At 40.8% G+C, this 21,897-nt stretch overlaps 1 long non-coding RNA gene across 1 annotated transcript; it reads left to right on the plus strand.

Annotated features, from left to right (window-relative positions):
• Nucleotides 1–10,160: 10,160 nt before the first annotated feature.
• On the plus strand, nucleotides 10,161–14,787 carry LOC116216912. Its single transcript, XR_004160583.1, has 3 exons — nucleotides 10,161–10,297; nucleotides 13,900–13,980; nucleotides 14,608–14,787. It is a non-coding gene; the product is annotated as an uncharacterized LOC116216912 (long non-coding RNA).
• Nucleotides 14,788–21,897: the final 7,110 nt, after the last annotated feature.

The following is a 21,897-nucleotide window of genomic DNA, read 5'->3' on the forward strand; positions in this document are numbered from 1 at the left end:
GAATATGGCAGACATGGCAGATAGGTACATCCATTTGTTTCAGAGGCAGCAGAAAATTGAAAATGTGGGTTATTCCGAGTCCTGCCAGGGTGCAAGCAGCACCAGATACACTGTGTGTGTACCTTCGGGCTGGTGTATCCTCTACTGGTGAATGCCAGGTGGGTGTGTGGCTCAGAAAAGGAAGCTGAAAGATGCTCTTCTCTAGAAAGGATTAAACCTGAGCAGATTAGAAGGCGTTCAGTCTACAAAAACACATTTGTGCAAAATTAGGAGCTTGTTGCTTGTTGAGAGTTTCTCCATGTCTTTTGGCTTCTTGTGGCCTTTCCTTCCTGCTCCCCTGTGAAACTCAGTTTTCACCTATCAGCTTCAGTGAGATCAGAAATGTTTTAGAGGCCTTCAACCTGGGCCTACCTGAAATGTTCAGCTGTAATCATGCTAGATAAGTGCTCATTTTACTAGTAAAATCTGCATCTTAAATATTCGCAGAGATGCACGCATCTGTTGTAAAACTGCAGATGTGTGTCTCTGCAGATATATATACTTCAATGTGATATATTATGTTTTATAATTAAAATTTTATTGAATTTTAATATAAAAACAAATTCATACATTAAAAATTAAGTAGAGAACAAACATGTGTGGTGTCAGGAGGATACAAGCTGCGGTACGGTAGGACAACAACATCTGACCCATAAAAAACACCCTGCTTTAGTTATAAAATACCTTTGTGGCTAGGAGATTAGTGTGATATATTATTAAGATTCCAATATTTGGAGAAATAATACCGTTTTGTTACTTCCATTCGTGAGGAAAGAAGCAACTGTTAACGCCATTAAGCGCTCAAAAGCAAATGGGTTTAGGCAGAGCAGGCATGGTCTCCCCACAAGAAAAAGTACTGTTATTTATGAGGTACAGTTAGTGCTGGTGAGAAGGCTAAGTACTTTTCTCATAGTACCACAGAGTCGTTCATGTTGGAAAAGCTCTCTGAGACCCCCAACCCCCCCACCTACACCGTGCCCACTGCCCACATACCTCAGTGCCACTTCCTCGTAATTCTGGAACACCTCCAGGGGTGGGGAGCCTCCCAGCTCCTGGGCAGCCTGATGCAGTGCCTGATACAACCCGGTCCTTGGGATGCTGGAGTCATGTGAGCAGGTGAGTTTTTGAATCTAGGAATAGCGAAGCTGTGGCCTGTGATCCCACGAGGGGCTCTCCAGATTGTCAAGGTAGGTGGTGGTGATGCAGAAAGCAACTTAATTCACTTTAGGACAGGTGATAAGCGTACCCTGAAGTGCCCAGAATTCTTTTCTATTGTGATTTGTCATTCTGGGGACAAATCTGTGGTACGGAGAAAATGAATGACCCACCTCTTGGAGACAAGAGTGAGAACCAGATGACTCCTACCCACCAAGTCCGAGTGGCTGGCAGCACATTGCATTTCCTTTTTTGAAAGGTGTGTAGACCCACTGATATAAGTGTGTAGGATGCATGCAAATACAGGAGAGAAAATAGCACTGAAGTATTTGAATGCTGTTACATAAAGGGGTGATGTGCCTTTGCCTTGAACACTGTATTCATTTCCATTTCAAAAATGATACAGCTGAAATATAAAAGTTCATAGACAGTTGATGGAAATGATTAGACACAGAGCAAGATTCGTGCATGATGAGAGGCTGTCAGGATCGGAAGATGAGTTATGTGGCTAACAAGAATGAAAATGGTGAAGAGGTATCAAATAATGAGTAGCACTCAGGTAATTGTTGAGGATGGCCTTTTTTCTCCCTTTTTGCTGATGCAAGAACACAGGAACGGCCAAAGGAAGTGACAGGGACCATGTCTCAGGCTGATAAAAGGAGAAGGATGCTTTAGGATGGATGTGAGATGCATTGCTACAAGATTTCCTGAAGTTTGGGGGTCAGGGGTTTAAAAGTGAGCAATTAGAGACTTGGCTAGCAATACTTGCCTTTGATAAGCTACGGGTGTACACTCTCATCGTCCATGAGCTGCCAGAACTGAGGGAGATGTTTCCCAGGGTCTTTACAGGATCACCTGGATCTTCCCCAGTGCTATTTCTGTCTGTCTGACTTGGACCTGCCCCACACCACCAGCCCTCCCATCTCCAGCACTGTCTTCAAAGGAGAAAACAGGTCCAGTTCTGCTCGAAAGTTATTTCACTTTCATTTATTTCACTTTTAAATCTGTTCCACAATCCTCTCGGCATCAGCATTTTCCCTTCTCATTTGAGAAAGTTCTGCAAATAAATTAACAGCAATATTTGGGGTCTTCAAAGATCAGCAGAGATGAGCGTGCCTTTACTGCAGGACTGGGGGCAAGAGCCTTTCTGAAGACCACGTGTGAGTACCATGCTCACACAGATGTCTGTAAGTATAATGTGAACTGCAGGTGATGGTGCCTTCAACTTTTAACACACTTCTCCACTTGAGCTATTCAGGGCTCACACTTAAACAGTGATCCACAGCTGCTGCAAATTGATTTATCCCCTGATGACAGTCAGTTGCTGACTGAGTTGCTGGAGAGAAAGAGTTCAGGTATTCCTTTCCTTATTATTTTTTCATTTTTACCCTGGCTTTATCTTACTTGTGGCTTACGATTAATGCAAAATTGTAAGTTTAGTATTTATTACAAATGTATATGTCACCTCCATTGGGCAAAAACTGTTTTTTTCTTGTTTCCTAAATGGGGAGAAAAAGGACTTTGAAAAGGGATGCTGAGACATCCCAATACTGTAGACATCCTTTTAGTGGCACCTAGTTATTTGTGCTCTTGCTGAAAGGGTGGTTTTCAGATTGGAAACAGCATGTTTACTCAGCCTGTGGAAAGATGATGGCTTCTATCTGATGAGAATGCAGTATTTTCCTCCACTCATGCATTGACTTTGCTAATCTGCAAGCTCACCAATACATCTCCACATGCAGCTGAGCTGTATACCATTTACAGTTTGCATAAAACGCTGTGGCCCATCCAGCATAAATCTCTGATGAAAGATTGTATTATACCCAGAAATCTGTAGCTCTCTCAAATGATCACCTTATGATTGTGTGTACAAAGATCATACTCCTTGCTTGTATTTGGTTTGGAAAAAAAAAAATTCGCCTTCAGAAATGATTAATAGTGAGTGTCAGTGATTTGTTTCAGAGAGGGACTGTCTTCATGCTATCGCCTGTCCCCATAACTCAGCAGGAGGATATTGATTACACACACACTTAACTATACTTGCAATTATTTCACTAGAAAGGACAGACAAAAAGAAAGGAAAACCCATGTTTCAGAATCAGATATTTGTAAATATCTAAGAAACCTACAGCCAATGAATATATAGACAAAGCAGACAAAAAAAACTAATTTTTGTGATGAATCTGCTTGAGATTGAATATTGTTAACGCAGTTTTACCACCAAATTGTGCAAATTAACACAGAAATTTTGTGAACTCATGCAACCCAAGAAGTCTTTGTTCACATTCGGCAGCTTGAAGGTGTAGGATGGGCACGAAGGCCTGGGACATGATCATGGAACAGCAGGCAGGGACTGTGTGTTTGCTGCCTCCTCACCATCTCATCCATCCTCTGCAATTTCTCACTTTTTTTTTTTTTTTTTAATTCCACCTATCTTCCCATTTGGGTATTTATTTCTTTTTTCTATATCCTGGTTGGACGCCACTATTTGTAGAAGATGCTACCAGCATTTTATTGCATTTTCTAAGTTGATCTAACACTGGGCAAACTGCTTTTTCCTTTGGGAGCTGCCACAGCCAGGGCCAGCTTCTTTGTGTCCTTGTGCTGTCCGTCTGGGAATAGGGAAAGGGAAAACGATCGCCTGTGCCGTGCCTGTGCTCCTGCTCTGACCCAGTGGTTCCCTTGGCTTTCAGGAGATCTGCCTCGCTGGCTCAGGCTGAGCTCTGGCTGTCTTAAATCAGGTCTGAGAAAAACCCTGCTGAGCTAGTGAGAGCCCTAAAGAAAAAGAAGATTGTTAATAGAAAATAACAACCTTTATGCGGTGCTGTTATACCAGACTGTAAAATTTAATCGAGGGTTTTATCTTACTGTAGAAATTTGGTTTTTTTTCAATTTTTTTTATTATTATTTTTAATACAGATTCCAGGTAAGATTATCATTTATGTTCAGTTAGATTGGTGTGGATTTTTGTTTGTTTCTTTTAAAAAAATGTCTATAGGGATTATCCACACTTTTATTTAGATGCGTTAAGGAATTGCATCTATTGAATGCTACAGGGCTCTTCCAAAGTAATTTTTTTCCTCAAGGGCTTTAGAAAAAAAACATGACCCTGTGGGAAGTTGCTTTTCTCACATCTTACCTGACAATGTCTTGGAAAAGATATCCTGGGCCGTGTTTGCGTGCTGTTCCCTTCCTTTTGAGATGGGGACCTTCACCCCCACCTGGTGCTTCCTTGGGAATTGAGCAGGTAGGGTCGTCATCTCCATTGGCACTGAGTGCAGGTGATAAAGCTGGCTGTGAGTCCCAGGGGTTGGTCGAAGCACCTGTGTGCTCTGCAACACTTTGAGGCATTTTTGATGATTCTGAGGATGAGTGCAATCAGCTTTTCGACGAAAAATAAAGAAAGATGGTGGATTTTGCCTTTCACACATTTGTTTTCCTCTCTTTCATGAGGGACTGCAGCCTGTTTATGATTTTCTCAGGAGTTGGAGCGTTCCTCACGCTCAGTGACAAATTCTCCCCTCTAGGCAGTACAAGAAGGAACAAAAGGAGAAAAGCAAAGATAGTGGGAACCTGGAAATGGGCAGTGAGTCTGCAGGGAAGGGAAAGCCCTCAGGATGCCCAGCGGTTTGGGTTGGTTTCTGACTGTTTATTTACGCAATTAGAGCATGTAATTCCACAGCAAAATAAACAGTGGCAACAAAGGGGAAATCACAGCAAAGCACTGCTGAACAGATTGGTTATTGAAGACTAGAGGAACGCCCCGGGAGCTGTCAGGGTTGTGAGGTCAGAATGGCCACTCTTCCCAAGTGGTCTTTAGGGGTATTCTTGAGTAGAGCCAGGCACCAGGGATGGAGGACACCTTTGCACAGTTTTGAGAACATAATCCAGTGATATGCAATACAAGCCATGCTCATTACCTTTGTTTTAAACTCCATAATTGCTCAATATTTGATGTCTTTGTGTCCTTTCCCACATGGACGGTCTTGTTTCAGTGCTTCAAATGATTCCAAGGGTTGGTTACAGAAGGACGGGTATTATTGCCATCGGCTTAGAGCTGACGTGGTAGTGTTTGGAGATAGACTTTTGCTTCAGGACAGAAGAGAAAACACTTAGGGCAGCACAAGTGGTGCCTGGAGTTTGCAAGAGAGAAAAAGATTATGTAAAAAGCAAAATTCAAGTCGAACAAAAAGTTACTCTGCATAGCCAAATTAAATGTGAGGTTATTAAGGCCAAAGAAAAGTTTTGTTCCTACAACTATGCAGCTGATTATAGTTGGAAAAAAAATTGTGTCTTTCTTTCTGAGTCCTCATGAATGCAATCCACTGCTCCTGCAGAAGGTCAGTCATCAGGAACTGATCCAGGATGATAGAGGCATGTCCCTGGCACGCTGTACAAATAATTTCAGTAACGTTATATATGACCAGTGGGAATGAGGATGTTCCAACTTTCTGTCTCTGCGCGTATTTCTATCATGGCCATCAGTGCTGTATGTGGTGTGTGAGATCTAATCAAGTGCATTGCATTAAAGCAAGGAAATAGGGTGAGCAATGGCCTGGCCAGCAGGGCGTACCCAGGCAATCAGAGCACCCGGTCACTCTACACCAGGACTTGATAAACTGCAAGAAGTGGAGAAATGGGATTTTTTCCTTCCACAACACCTAGGCAAGGCCTTTGTCTGTGTGTGTTCAAGGCCACAGAGCATCATGCAGGTGAAAAGATGATAGGGCTAGATTCTGCAGAAATAAATATCTCAAAAATGATGGAGAAAAATCTAATAGATATGAGTACAGAAAGTAAGCAAAGAGCAAGGTGGAAAAGAACAGTGTATTTTTCTAGCATTGAATTGCCAGAAATAGACGGAGTACTGAAAACAAGACAACAAGGAGCTGTGGAGATTTGGACGTCTGGTATTGCCTACCAAAACTATAAATGAGAAAAGATTTAGAGAAAGCAAAACCCACGGTTCTCATTGTCGTAAATGAAACCAGTTGTAATGAGCTTGGTTCAGGCATTGAGTCCCCCAGTCCATGGTGAAATTGAGTGGAAGGAGCTGCCCATGTGACTGGGAGACTGTGGGCAGACACAGGATGGGCTATGGGACTTGTTTGGGAGTGAGACCTGTGCCCCTTGGTTGGGTCTGCAGAGGGCACCTTTCCTAACGCTAAGCAGAGGCAATATGTTTTTAATGACCTACATTCATTTAAGAAAGAGAAGTACTGATTTATATATTCAGGTCAATAGCACTTTCCCCAGGTTTCAATAATCGGATCAATTATCTGAATCCAATAAAATCTTATTAAAGAAATTCAGAATTATCTTTAAAATAGCTGGCCTTGTAGTCCCTGAGTAGGTTACAAAAACTGCTATGAAGAATTACTGTGACCTACTTTCTGGGAGGTACAGCTATCATTATCATATCAGAGGTGCAGCCTGATAAGGCTACATGACTTCCATCGCTTCTTGAAGGTAGTTTGGGAAAGAATGAGCAAGAAACCCTAATCTAGGTCCCCAGATTAATTTTATTTTCATAAATATGAGTTAAAATTAGGAAAGTCAAAATCTTGTCTGTGCATAGGAGTTGTTTCAGGAATTGTACAAGGAATAGCCAAGAGCACGAGATGGGTGTGAGTTCTTGTTGCAGGGCACTCGTGGAGGGAAATTTTGCACTCTTTGTAAGAACTGACAGAAAACCTTTCAGCCTTGTTTATGGCAGGTGAGATATTTGGTTGTTGGATTGCTTCTGAGAAAACAGCATTGCTAAAATGTGGCTGAAAATGCATCCTGGCATTTGCAAGCTGTTCTCCGCCACTTGCGGTTCACGGTTGGGAAATGAGCTGGGCAAGGCTTCCCAATAGGCACTTGGTGGCTCTGCGAGAAGCTGTGCAGGACTCCTGCCATGTCTTTGCTACATCCACAGTGCATCAAAGAGCGATGTTTGCTTAGGGAACATCCTTCGCTGCACTGGGGCTAAAGGTTGGGGCAGTGAGACCAGCGGGCATCTTGGAGAGGGCGTTGGCAGACCCAGACAGCCCTCACCCATTGGAGGGGTACGCCCCAGCTGAGGCACATCCCACGGGACCCGAGCACCACTGCAGGCGGCCAAGAGGGACAGCGCATTTCCATCAGTTAATTAGAAAACCCGTGGCAGTAGGATCCCATACTGCCGGGCTTTGAGAGCGCAAAGAAGCAGCAGTCCCAGCTGCTGCACACCAGCCCCGCTCGCGCAGCCCAGCCGCAGAGCCAGGCCTCCTCCCTGCCACCCAGCCAGCTTTGATCTCCTGGTATCACACCGGCTCCGGCTCCGCGGGGCGGTGGAGGCAGCGGGTGCGCGTGGCTTGGGGCACGCACCTTCTCCGCCAGCCTACCATCCACGGCAGGGCACCAAGGCAGGGCCGGCCGACCGGCGCTTTAATTAGGAGGCTGGAATTATAATATTATGTTAAAGAACAAAGAGTCTCCGAAGGAAAAAAGAAAAAAAGAAAAAAAAAAAAAAAGGACCGCATATCTGACAAAGATAAATTGGATTACTCAAAATATTCCTGATGAAATGTTACATTTTGCAACTAATTATCAATCTGTTTTATCTCCAGACCAGCTGGGCATTTTTGTGCATGCAAGACCTGCCTTACCAATGATCTTAAGATGTCACTGTAGCGTTTACATCTTTTATTTCAAGATTTAAATAACTAGGAAGTAGCTAATGTAATTCACTGCTGAGAAGAAAGGCTAGTTAGTTGAATGCTTTCCAAAGTGATCTCCTCCTAATGAACTTCTTTGGACTGTGAGTAATGAGGCTTTATTCAAATAATCTTTAGGAAAAGAATATAGAATGTAATTTTTAAAGAAAGAACTAGGTTTTTTACGTTGAAAATATCTTTATTAATCCTATACTGCCTCATGTAGTACTAAAGCATTGTGAAAACTTGGTATTGAATGCTGCTTTTGAGATTAGTGGGTTCTAGCTGCAAAGGAGCTCATAAATGTTCAGTGATAAGTTGCAAATTACAGTCAGACGTGATTAAAAGCCTCTTTGCTGTGAAAGCATACATTGTTTAGGTATGTTAAGGTAATACATTATATATGCAGGTATGTTTGTATCACAGGACACATGTCACTCAATCCCCAGCCAGATAGCATACCTACCTAACGGCAGTGTGTTTTGCCTCCTCCATCACAGCTTGCCATTTTGGACAATTTTATTAATTAGATTAATCTACTGGTGCCATGATATTTTCCTGTTTGCTTGATTCTGGATTGGTTTTGAACTGAACAAAGAGAAAATACCAAACTGCTCATTTCCATAGCAGATTCCTGCAATATTTCATACTCTGCCCTGAGGACTCCACGAGGCAAAAGTTCTACTGGACCTGATCTGGTAAATATTGCTTCTATGGGATTGAAATAATAGGTTAAAAACATTAAAATATAAATTCTCAGAGTTGACTTTTGATTGGCCAGTTGCTAGGAAAGGACAATTCTAAATGTATTTCAACAAATCCCTATGTTTTTTTAATCAACTAATAAAGAGTAATCATTAGGTGTGGAGTGATCTCATGCTTCAAAAAGGTTGATTGCATGGTGTCTGGGAACTTGAGTGATACATGGTATAATTATATATTTCTGAAGCTAGCTTTATTTATAGTAGAGGATCAACTGAAAAAGGAGTTATTGAATTCCAGAACTTTATATTTTTTGCTCCTATTTCCCAACAGTTCCATTTTGAACTCCATGCTCAGCTTGCCAGTTTTCCCAAAAGTAGGAACTGAATAACAAAACAGCACTTGATCTCTTGGGAAGGAATATCTATATGGTTTTCTCTGGATATTTCTCTGGTTATTGATTGAGAGGGGAGTCCTGGTAGTTCTTACACATGTAAGTAGTCCCTGCCTGCATAACGAGGTAGTTGGTTGAGCAGATCACTGTCCAGGAGGATGGATGAGTTCACGTGGGCTGCTCTGTGTTGGGTTAGTGTCATCCAGGATGTGAGCTGCTGCTTCCCACTGACCTGGGCTGGAACACAGACGATTTCCTGCAGCCAGGTCAAAAACATTGAACGTTATGCCCATGGCACATGGAATAAAACAACACCAGTATGCTCAGTACGTCATAGAATAGAATCAGAATCATAGAATTGCTCGGGTTGGAAAAGACTTTCAAGATCATCAAGTCCAACCGCAACTTAACCGTGTTACCCCAACAACCCACCACTAAATCCTGAGCATCCTTTCTTGCAGAACAAATTGTGTCCTAACCAACTGTATTAACTATTCAGAACAGCTTCCATTCCATTCCATAAACAAATGCTTTCTGCCCTTTCAATCAGCATCCCCCTGAAGCTGCTTCTTGTGCTCTCCATCTTCCCATGTGCTATGGAGGCCTGATGCTGCCAGGGACCACGCACCTTTTGGGGTGCTTGGCACTGAAATGCCCATGGTTGGTATCCAGCAGGATCTAGCCCTTGCTTTGCAAAAAAATCTCTCCGTTTGAATGTTTCATAATGTATGTTTAAATAGTCACAGCTAGCAAAGAACTTTGATGAGGCAAAGGGGTAATTGGATTTTCTTGTTCTATAATTAAAAAGGTATATATTACATCCACATTAATACCAAAAGAGTTCATCATGATCAATGTTATTACAACGAATACCAAAGGATTTAACAGTGATTGGCCACTTAGTTTAAAAGGTACCTGAAATCATTAAATTGTTTGCTGGAGGGCTTATGAAGGCCTATCGGATCACTTGTGACTACATTTTTTACTACTGGCCTGCGATGTAAGGTTTACTCTTTCAAAGTAGGAGCAACAGGATGATCATTTCACTTTATTATTCCCTTATTGACTTCCAGTTAATTTTAATCTTTGCATTAACTGACCTCTATTAAGCATGCCACGTATCTGATTACTGTGTCAAGGTTGGGACCAGAAAATGACCTATAGCACCGTGTCAATTGTCCTTTGCAGAAGCCCTTACTGTTAATCAAGAGAGGGAGATTAGAAGAGATCAGAACTACCAGCCTGAAGAGCACTTTGCATTTGACTACACCTTTCTACCAGCCTGTGTGTTTTTCTTCTGATATCTCTGCAGGGAGAAGTTCCCCAGGTAAGGTTACATCTGCAGCCTGAGCTCTCCCCTTCTAACTTCTAACTAAGCCATTTCATACTGATTTTTGGACAATGCACTTTTCTTTTTTTTTTTTTTTTTAAATCATGTTTAAGATTTGTCAGAGAATCATAGAATCAGTTCTAAGTACGTATAAATTACAATTATCTCTCCGTATCTTGCTCACCTTAGCTGGAGCCAGCAACTCAGGCAGGACCAGGGGTTGTTGAATTCTTTGTGTTAAAGCAAAGACACTCATTTTTATCCCAGTGTGCATTCAAAACAGGGCTTCAGCAGGCTGCCTTCCTGCATAAGTGAGACTCGGAGTGTAAGAATGATTTATGCATCCAGAATGCGTGATCCTTAAAATATGTGAACTTGTTGAAATAAAAGCCAGTTTTTATCACAGTGTTCAGTAACACATTGCGAGGCTGAATGTTATTTTTTTCTGCTGTTTTTCACCTTACTGCTTCCAGATATGCAGAGCTAGAACAATTCCAGAGAACTGTTTTTACTGTCATGATGAAAATGTAGAATAAAAGCAAATGAGAACAACATAATGCCACCTCTGCTTATTGTGATCACTCTCACTTTAATAACTGGAAGTGAAACTTAACACTGGTGTTTGCAAATGCCTCATTTTAGAACAACACTCTGCTTCCCCACAGACAATTAGTCTTCTATTTCTTGGCTCACTTTGCTGTGAGACCACATCCAAAAAAAAATTCTTTGCAATGCAGAAGGATTTTCCTGAAGCAATTATCAGATGCAGCTAGGAAAATAGATTGAAGGAGTATTGATGTCTAACCATAACCCTGACTCTAACCCCAACCATAAGAAAATGGACACCTAAAGAAAATGGGGTTCTCTTGGTCCTAACACCGCCTTGTGAGTCACGGCACTGAAAAGCTGTCAGGTGCTCAGCAGAAAGGTGGATTTATCAATAATCAGAATACCTTCTGTTGGTAGTGTGTTGGAGCATTGCTTCCTTTTATTTGAACGTAACCACTGGCTTTGTAGGCATATTGTCACTGACAGCTGTTTTATTGATTTAGAGTTTTTCTTCTGAGGGCGTTTTAGGGAACTTCTTAAGCTTATAAAAATAAACTCCGTGGTAGCTCTTCTGAAAGGTCCTTGCATTCTTAATGATCATGTTCATTACTCTTCAACTCTTTGGAAATGCTCCTGGGATCACAAGGCACAGGTTGTTGTGGTGGTGCCTCTGTTGCAGGTGAATGCGTTGGTATTTTCCTTGGTTGAACTGGGAAATGTTCCTGAGTGCTGCAGCCCAGAGGGATGATAAACAGACACATCAGTTTTTAACACTAACCAAAAGCGCTTCAGACCGGACTGAACTAATAGTTAGTGTAATTTTACTAGTAATTAGTTAAATGTTTTTACCAGGATGGAAAGTCGTGGTTTGATTTTGAGGTAATATGCTTGACAAATATCAAATGTTAAAATAATTAAAGATTTAGCATTTGTATTTTATCTTAAGTGAATCTATGAAAACAAGCCTCTACACTTATCAGATTCATATATTAATTGACACATAGATTTTAAGACCTACTATTGTGGTCATCCAGTCTGCATGAGCAGTCATGGAATTCCAACACAGTAATTCATGCTTTTTCAGAAGAAATCCATACAAACTAAAAAGCTTACAGGTAACTTCGTAGTTTTAAAAATCTTATTAAATAGAAAATCTATAGAAATACAGAAGCTCCAGTTGAGCAAGGAAAAATAAATTTTGCACAGGTACATTTGGAACGGAGTTATTGCCCAAGCATTTGCAGTTTTGGTGACCTTTAGTGCTGTTAAAAGGGTGAGTGTTAGATTGGTGGTTTTTTTTCTGTTAGAGACAAGATAAAGTTTCTTGTGAAATTCAGACAACATTATGAAAAAGTAACAAATATATTGTACAGTTTGTTTAGCTTTCCTGGGAGCTTGTTGGGTTTATTTTCAGTGTAGGAGATCCCAAGAGCATTTGGCTTTTATAATCAATTCTGCATGTACTAGCTAATTCTTAATATAAAAATGACTGGTTGGCACCAGGATTCAGGTCAATAGCAGTATTTGCTTTCTGGATAGGAGAGTCACCTCCAAAATGCTATGACATTCATTATAATTTGATCATTGTACTTTACGCATACAAACTTAACGGAATAAGATTAACAAAACTCAGAAATGCTTCTGTTCTATGGTTAAATTCTCTTTGGAAAAATAGTTTTGTCACATGAAGACCGCTATCTACTTTGACAAGGCAAATAAGTGGCGTCATTTTCCAGATGTTTAAGGGAAACTGAGAGGGATAAAAAAAAAAAAAAAACACACATATTTGTGAATCTTGATGACTTGAGTCACAGCTTATATATTTATATCTTTTAATACACAGGCCATATGCTCTTCCTCTTCTAAAACATAAAGACATATGCCTTCCTTTTCCATAAGATATACCTTATTTTTACAAGTCTAACAGATGCACTGTGGCCAATTACAGGGCATCTTTAAGGCAGCCAGCTCTGCTTGTTCTAATCAACTTGCTGTATGAACGGGAGCACCAAGGGATTGGCAAGAGTCGGGAACAGCGTTTAGCACTTTGCTGACCTTGAGTCCACCTTTTCAAAACTCCTTCTGGAACTAAGATTTTTTCCAGCCATTTTCAAGTGATTTCTTCCACTTTCTCCTGAGACTCAGACACTTGATTGACCCATGATGTTAAGCGAAATTCTTTCACTGGAAAAGAAAAAATTGTGGATACTCCTAGACATGAAAATATTTGCGAACTCCATTTTGATGGCTAGAATTAATACCTTCAAAAAGGTTTCAAGGTGTCTAACCTCAGTCTAGAAAACCTAGCAAGTATTTCCAAAATTTTTGATTGCGAAGTAAGACACTTGAGGCAAAAGCACAAGCATACATATAAATACCTAGATACTGAATTTTAAATGTGTATTTTTTAGCTCTGTTTCAGCCTTGTAGATACCATAATTATGTATGTGTGATAACATTTTGTCCCATTTGAGTGTTGCTAATAACTGGGAAATGGCTGCCAAGAATTTCTGAAATTACACCAAGTAGAAAATCAAGGGGAGCGAGAAGATTTTAAAAAACAAAATAATAATAATAAGAGCTTTATAGCTGAGATCATAAAAAATGATTCCTTCATGTTCTTCTGAAAGAAAAATGAAACTGATGTTTGTATAGTGTATATAATGATACTAGATAAATCTCTGGCTAAGGGTACCTACATGCAAACATGATACCCCAAAGAGTTGTGGTGACTGTGTGCTAGATACGTAAATGTGGGGAAAGTTTGTATTTATCTTACAGAAGTCAGAGTTAGGGCCCATATTTTTGCTTAAACCTGGTAGATCTTGTGTGGCATTGCACCACAAAGCAAGGATCTCTGCTTTAAATTCCTGAATAACCCAAAATGGCAGAAATGACTCCCATGATTGATCTGGTTTCCAAAGGTAACATGAGAATTATTAGTTTCAATAAAGGAGAAGCAAGAAAAAAAAAAGTACAGATTTTTCATATTCAAAGCTTAACATAATTTTGATTTTTTAATTAATTTTGATTAATTAATTATTTGTTAGAAGACATCATCAATCAATACAGAAGGAGTACACCAAAGACGACATTCTGCAGTAGTACCTTTGTTAGTAGCTGTACCACAGGTAATGGCAGTTTTTATCACCCTTCCAATTTACTCCCTCCACCCTTTGGAAAGGAAGGTTTTACTTTTGAAACATACCAAACTAGAATTTCCAAAGCTGTGCCTCAATCACATGGAAGCACAATTTTCAATTGCATTTTCTGTGTTCTGGATATTCAAAGGTTAAGCATTCTCTGTACATTTACTCTCGTTGCTCTTTACAAATAGTCCCCTGGCACAGAAGTAGCTTTTGCTTGTTTTTCTGTAGAAAAGAATGTAAAAACGGAGCAAACAATGAACGAATCTAACTTCAAGAGGAGCACTCACAAAGATGACGCTTAGCGTTTCACTTCCATTCACAGTTGTGTTTGAGATTCTGTATTTGTTTACTCTGAGTAATTATCTTGGCTTGATGGAGCGTTTGTTGCCAGGTGTCCATCCCCCAGGCTTGCTTGCCCTCTGGGTACCAGTGAACTGTGGTGTTAATTTTATTGGTCGTAGGGATTTCCTCCATCCGGTCACTTTTCCATTGAAATAAACAACGTAACACCCAGGACCCTGTTCAACCCTCAGTTGCACTGACAAGATCTCCTCTGCAGCACATAAAATGCACTATGGCGTGTACAGTATGTGTAATTTACTTTTACAGGCTGAACTGTTATTCTCTAATCCCCACGCTCTGCCATGTCAGAAAGCAGGACTTGATGGTCTGTCTGGGTTTCCATGTTACAGAGGTGAGACAGAGGGTCAGTAAAACAAACAGATGAAAAGAAGCAGGCTGGAAAGTTGGAAAGTAGTTACATGCTATGGGCAGGTTCATGCTACCTGAGAGGAGGATGAGTTTTATAGCTTAGGATGCATTCCAGCAATAGAATAGCACTGCAGTTTGTGGCCACGTGGTACAAAAATCTGTAGCCTTTGGTATGTTGTTTATTCTGCTTGCTTGTCTATAAACTGTGAATATTGATTCTTATCCTACACCATCTCCTGTGAGGTTTTAAAGTTTATATAAAGCACCTATAGATCAGTATACTCTACAGAGGTGCTTTAGAAGTGCAAAGTACTTTTAAATGGTGCAGATGCATTCTATGAAGGTTTGTATAGCGGGGTTAATTCACCCAAACATTCACTACATTTTATGGGAAGGGTGCTTGGGGGCTTGCAACACTGCCTTGCGATGGAGCCAGCAGTTTTTACTTGAAAACAGAGCTGGAAAAGTCAATTCAGCTGTTGCTCAAGTTAAGGTGAATGTTGCATTGTTATACTTCTAGTCTCAATTCTGAGGAACACTCCAGTTGAATACAGACCGTATTAATGTGCATCAGTTATACATACACAGAGTCAGTCAATGACTGCATTGATCCAGTCCTGTGTTTTCTTTCAGAGGATTCTACAATGAGGCAATAGAAATCATTAAGACTTGTGATATTGAAATCCTCTTGGTGCAGGCAGACGTGCAGCTCACATTTCACATGGTGGTACAGCATCACTGTGCAGTCATGCTTAGAATTGAAAGATTTTATTTATACTTCTGTTGAGTAAGACTTTTTGTCCTTCTTCTTCCACTGAGATCATGTGTACATAGCATGTCATCCATTTTCTCATATGTTGAATGTGATACTGAGTATTATATAAAACAAGTTTCTCGCTTTTAAAGCTCTATTTTTACTTACTGGAACCCATCAAGAAGGGTCCTAAAGATCCTTACATTTCCCTGCAGGTTGAGTGTTGGGATAGGGATTACTACTTGATTAGGATACGTAAGTTTGAACGTATGTAAGAAAAGCTGGAGTTTGTGGAGAACAACAAAAAGCTGCCTCTGAAGCATGGCATGGCACTTCCCAAGAGCTTAGAGCCTCAGAGCTTCCCTCCTTGAGGACTCAGAAGTCCTCAAGAAGACCTTCTCAGAAGTCATTACAAGAATTTTTGACTTAAAATTTTGAAACCTCACTATTTCAAAGAAGATTTTATTAATGGAAGAGTCTGGGCTTGCAGTATTGGTATCTTGTTCATTATTAACATTGTTAGTAACTATTTGATTTTCACAAAAAATGTTCACGAGTACTTCTGTAGAAGGCAGCGTGGAGGCACGGAATAGAAATCGGCTCTTGCTCCAATCTTAGCACAAAGAGGTTTGTTACGAGTAGAAAATAGAGAGAAATGATGTGACACTTACTGGTTAACTTAATACAGACATTTCAGCAGTCTGCAGACTCGTTATTGTCAAGTTCTTTAGTTCACTTCATAAAGGGAGACGGTGAATAATGATCTAGAAACGAAGAGCAGGAAGAATGAATCAAACTGCATTACGAAAGCTGCAGGCTTGATTTGGAGAGCAAGGCTAAGTAAGAAATGGTAGAAAACAGAGTAGATCTGAAGTGGAGGACTCTTGCTTAGTCATGCAGTAAGGCTGCACTAAACATACTGAGTAACATATGCTAATAAATCTGTGTGCAGGATGGAGGGCTGTCAACACATCACTCCAATTTGCAAATGCAGTTTGTCCTTGCAGGATTTCTTCACACCTCTCCTGATGGTTGCAGGATTAAAACTATAAAAAGAAATAAATTGAGAAATACCAACCCTCTTCCACCTTCACATTCCCTTTTGCAACATTCCAAAAAAGTCCTCATAAGAAGAACGTTGCTGACTTGAGGGGTGGAAGAACTGGGGTGTAGGTGCTTTAGGAAATGTGTTGGGCTACGGGTAGATTATGAGGCTGATGCAGCTGATCTGGATATATTAGGTGCCAGTCTCTGAGGCCTACCACACCTGAAAATGGCCAATACTGCTTTCATTTCCTGCAGTGGCCCTGAAGAAGTGTTAGAAAGCCGTTTTCCCTAGAAGGCCCTGAGATAAGCAGAAATTTCACATGAAAAGTTGTCCTTCACAGTATCTCTGCTTCAGAACTGCAAAACCAATGACTTCTGGGTAAAGTTTTGTTAGCACTCTGTGAAGGAGAATATGTTATTGAGGACACTGTCGTTCAGGTGAAACACTACCCCCAAATCTTGACTGTTTGCTGCTATTAAAGACCCCTTGGCACCTTTTGTGAGAGCAGAGGTGTGAGCCCTGGTGTCCTGGCCAAAATCCAGCTTGGGTAATTAAATTCTGCCTTCCTAAAATCCCCCCTGTAGTTCCAGCCGAGTACAGCATTCTTCATTTCCTCTCCAGAACTGCTGCACAGAATTGCTTTGCGCTGGTAAACAGCTGCCACATCTCACCCCAGAGGAATGGCCGCGTTGCAGCGCCGAATTCCCATTCCCCCTTTCTGTCTCTCTGTTGAGATACACATAGGCACAGCCCCGAACTGCCCTCCTGGCCTCGGGGTCAGGGGCACGATGTGGATAGCAGCCCCCCAACCTGCTGTGATATCAGTAATCCACGCTTGGCTTTAGGAATTCAGACTGAAAATACCTTGCTGTTCCTAAAGAGCTCAGGAGCTGAAGTGCTGTTGGTGTGGCTAGCCTTGATTCCTAGATATTGGTCATACCTGGTAAATGGTTTCATTTTCTTTGCTGAGGAAGAAATCTTGAGTCCACTTCTACTGGGGCTTGTTAAACTGTTGCCTTGGGGGCCAGTTGATCAGTTGTTAAGTAGTAAGCAGCTTTGGCAGTCAACAGGCATAGGATCCCCTGCAGCTACTCCAGCCTGCCTGCCCTATCGTTCTTTGTAGAGGTAGCACGGTATTGTCTTAGAAGTGCAATAATGGTAAAATAAGAGCAGAGAGTGCTCAGTCCATTTTGCATGCCCTGGTATTTTAGGAAAGTGTGTGGCACCTGTATGGGCATATATAACTGCGTTTACGTGTCAGTAGTGGCTATGGAAGTCCTGCAGAGAAATTTTTAAGAGATTTTTCTGTTGTTTTTGGCGTTAGTTCAGAGACTCTTTAAGTGAAGAGACAGGGGAGTGAGAATTATGTGAGCTGAGTACCTGAGGGCTCCTCACCTGTTTGTTTTGTCCTGGCTCCTATCGGCTTGCTTCAAGTCAGCATGAAAAATTAGGAGAAAATGTGAGAGGGATTAAGAAGTTTTTGTCGGCAATCCAGCAAAAATCACAGTCAGGCCACAGAGAGCCATGCTTAATGCAGGGCAAACCTGTCACACTTTTATCTGACAGCAAGGAAGTGCTTCAGCTTCAGCGTCTGTTCCGAATTGTTGTGTCAAATAGTGAATTCTTATTTACTCCCTAAAGTGCTGTGACATCCGTGCATGAAAGAAGTGATATGTTCTATGTATTTTGGGGAAAATAAAACCAGCTTTGTCTTTTCTCTATCTAGAAAATATTTCAGTACTTACAGAAATACTGATTTTGTAATCCACGCACACATGAGGAAATTTTGTCCATCTGACTTTCACTTAGCTGAGTACACCAGGAGTGATTCAAAGCAAGCTCAACAGATTTCCACTTTTCAGAAGCCAGTAGGGTTTTTTAAAATGTATTTTATGCTGGGGTTATTTTGTTTGGGTTTTTTTTTTTGGTTGAATGAATTACCTATATTCCTTGAAATGGTGTTTAGTAATTCTCACTGACTGCAGAGATGCCTACTGGGAAGTGGTCAACTGATCACAACAAACCCCACGGACTCCGGGCTCTCCTACTGCTTTAACTCAATTGCACTTTCTTATCCAAAGCCACATCTCTTAGGAAAATCCCAGAAATGCTGCATACCGTGAAGCATGGTTTTAATATTATCACAGCTATTTGAAAAGACAAAAGATTTGAAAGACTGGTAGTGAAGGAAGAAACAGTTTCAAGGGATGGATTTACAGAAACAAGACTCACATTTGCTGTTAATGTTTACTCCATACTCTGTCCTCAGCTAAAAACACTTTCCCCTTGATGCTAAGAGCAACTACCGTGGTTATGAACATGGACGTGCATTCTCCACTGATCTCCTACTGTCTATAAATAATTATCAGCAAAATGGAAGCCTGGGAAATTATTTCATTTTCGTCTTGTATTGACAATGCATTGTTGGGAATCAAACACTGTTGAAAAATTGGAGGGAGAAGTTTGAACCTGATAATTAAAAGACAGATTTTAAATAAAGCAGGATGAAAAAATAAAATCCCACACAGCTGATGTGCAGCAAAAGAATTGTTTGCACCCTCAGGAATGACTATGAACCTAGCGATGATTTTGCAGCAAGAGAAACAATTGAAGTAGGCCATTTAGTTTGAACAGCTGATATTTGTCACATTTCATGACATACGGTGGCAAATATATTGTGCTTGACAAGAGAGACCACAAAAGATTTCCAGAAATGGCTAGTAATGATAGCACTTCAGTTTCTGCCTGTCCAACTTGAAGTTCACAGGAGTGTTGGGCTAAGCCTGGATCAGGCCCCTGGGAGAAGATGAGGTTTCATGGCAAATGCCACCTGAGTGGTTGTGCTCCTGAGGCTCTGCACACTGATGCACATTTGCTGTTGGTTCCTCCAAAAATGACCTCCTCTCTTCCTTGTTGACCAGCTTCTCTACAGAAGTGCTCCTATAGGGTGGAGAGGAAGGAGCTGCAGGTAGATTGTGGAAATATTTTAGCAAGAGTCATTTCAAATCAAAGTGTGGCAGCTTATAGACAGAGCTCTTAATTTTGAAATTAAGATCGTTCCTTGCAGCTTTCTGCCTTCCTTTGTAGTGGCTTTCTTCTGGAGATGGCTTTTGGTGAAAACACCAGGCAGTTTGCTGCTTGCTCTGCAGAAACCTCCAGCAGATCTATTAGTACTCTGCAGCCAGATCATTCAAATGTCCTGTCTCAGGGCAACTTCTTTGTTTCTCCATTTGAGGGGAGACTTTCCCTTTTGAGTTTAACAGAAAAATAAGCAAAAAATACTCTCTGTTTCTGTAATGTTAGCCCTACTGATGGCAGGAATCATAGTCTTGAAAGCAGCATCACTCTGCGTGTTGGATCTTCAGTACATCAAAAAACAGTGTTGGCATTGTTTTGAGAGGGTTAACTAAGATTAATGAGAAAAGAAACATGAAGCCATGGAGGATCAACATAACAAATCAATGACTGAATAAATTTGATGTGTATTCCAGCTGTACGTTACCTGGCATCAGCCTGATTCTTAAGACTGTATCTTTTGTGCTACTAAATAGCCCGCTAAGACACGAATGCTGCTTCCAGTTTAATAATGCTTTATTTAAGCCTTATACAATAGTCGTCGATGTGTTGATTTAGGAGGAATTTGCAGGATGAAAAGGAATGTTTAATAAGATACAAATAAACTCCTCCAGCATTCTCTGGTCCCCATCCTTAATGCTTGCGAACTGTCTTCAGTATATTAATTCAGGACAGCAAAGTCACTAGAAAATAAAATGGGACTTGCTCGTAGTCAGTGTGAGTCTGGACCTTGGGCAGTGCATGAAGTAACTTCACTGGAAGGTGAACTCTCTCAGGTGGGTAAGGCTTTCCCTGTCATCACTGAGGATCTTTTGAAAGCGCCCTTTGTTGCAGCAGATGAAAAGGGAATGCTTATTTTATTTATTTATATCTAATTATTACTTAGAGCTCGGGAATGTGACCTGTGTTTTTGTGAATTAGATCCAGTGTCGGCAAACACGGCAGTGGAGCTGATTTCCTCTCCTCTTTTAATGAAAACGCTATTACCCATAAATTGCCTCTTAAAGCTGCCGTTTGTCTAGCAAATCTGACGACTTTGCTTGCCTCCCGATAATGGCACGTATAAAGCCTGCGACAAAAGGGGAGCTTTTACATGTATGAACGGTTTCGCAGCCCAGCCTCATAATCAGATTCCAGAAATTGAACTTGCAGAAAGTTTGTGCTAGCCTTGTGGATTTTCATTTCAGATGTTGTCAACTCAAGGGCATTTGGACCAATCAATATCTGTCTGTCTTCTCGCACAGAGAAAGTTGGCTATTAGAAAAGAGAGGCTTACAGCAGGCTCAGCCAATACCATTAGCCCTAGCCTAAGGGCAGTTGTGTCCATGTGCCGGGGTAGGCACCTGCCCCCTCCCCTCCCCCACCATTAAGAAGGCCACTGGGGATGTCATTTGGACATAGCGGGCAAAGAGCACTTCTTTATTCTTTCTCTTTTTTACACCCAGACTTCACCAAAAATCAATAAATCTGTTCTTTGCTTATTTTCAGAACTTTACTTCAATATAAGCAAGGACTTTCCTTCCAGCTACAAACTCCAGTAGCACCAAGTCAGGGATTTTTTTTTGTGTGTGTGTGCGTATGTGTGTGTTTTATTTTCCTTTCTCTGTTCCAATTTGAGAAATAATTGGAAATAATATCCACTGTTTCTTCTTTTCCCTGCTAAAGATTTTTTAGAAGAAAGACCTTGATCTGCTGACTCTTTTCATGATTCAGCACTTGATTTTTCTTTCCTTGCCACCCTTTTACTGTTAACGATGCTATAGGATCGGGTAAATAAAATATATTTTTCTTTTTTTTTCATTGACAAACTTTTTCTCCATATTGAATTAGCTATTGCTATTTTCTACCTCAATGCAGTGTTAGTGATAGTGCTGTTGGTAATTCTTTAGATAGGAAACCACCACACCTCAGTTTTAGGTACCACAGCATTTCTATATTGGACAATCAGGTATGCATTTTGGAAGAGCACTGAGCACATTCTTGAACCTTGTGAGGTTATTTTTTGAAGGAAACATCATTTTTTAATCTTGTTTTCTCTGGAAAATGCAGGTAAATGAAGAGCTGCTTCAATTCAGTGACACAATGACCAAACCATTTGTCTGTGTGCACAAAGATGGAGACTGAACATTAAGAAACTGATAAGAATGAGGGTAAATAATGCAGAGCACCATTATTGTCTCAGGAGTGTTATTTACCGAAAAATGGTGATGGAGAACAATAGGAGGACAGAGGCAGAAACTGAGATGATATAGGCAGAGACAAAAGCACTGTAGAGATGGATCCACTGAAAAAGGAGAAACAGGTTGGAAAG

This window comes from Meleagris gallopavo, chromosome 8 (assembly GCF_000146605.3).
Source record: "Meleagris gallopavo isolate NT-WF06-2002-E0010 breed Aviagen turkey brand Nicholas breeding stock chromosome 8, Turkey_5.1, whole genome shotgun sequence".
Lineage (NCBI taxonomy): Eukaryota > Metazoa > Chordata > Aves > Galliformes > Phasianidae > Meleagris > Meleagris gallopavo.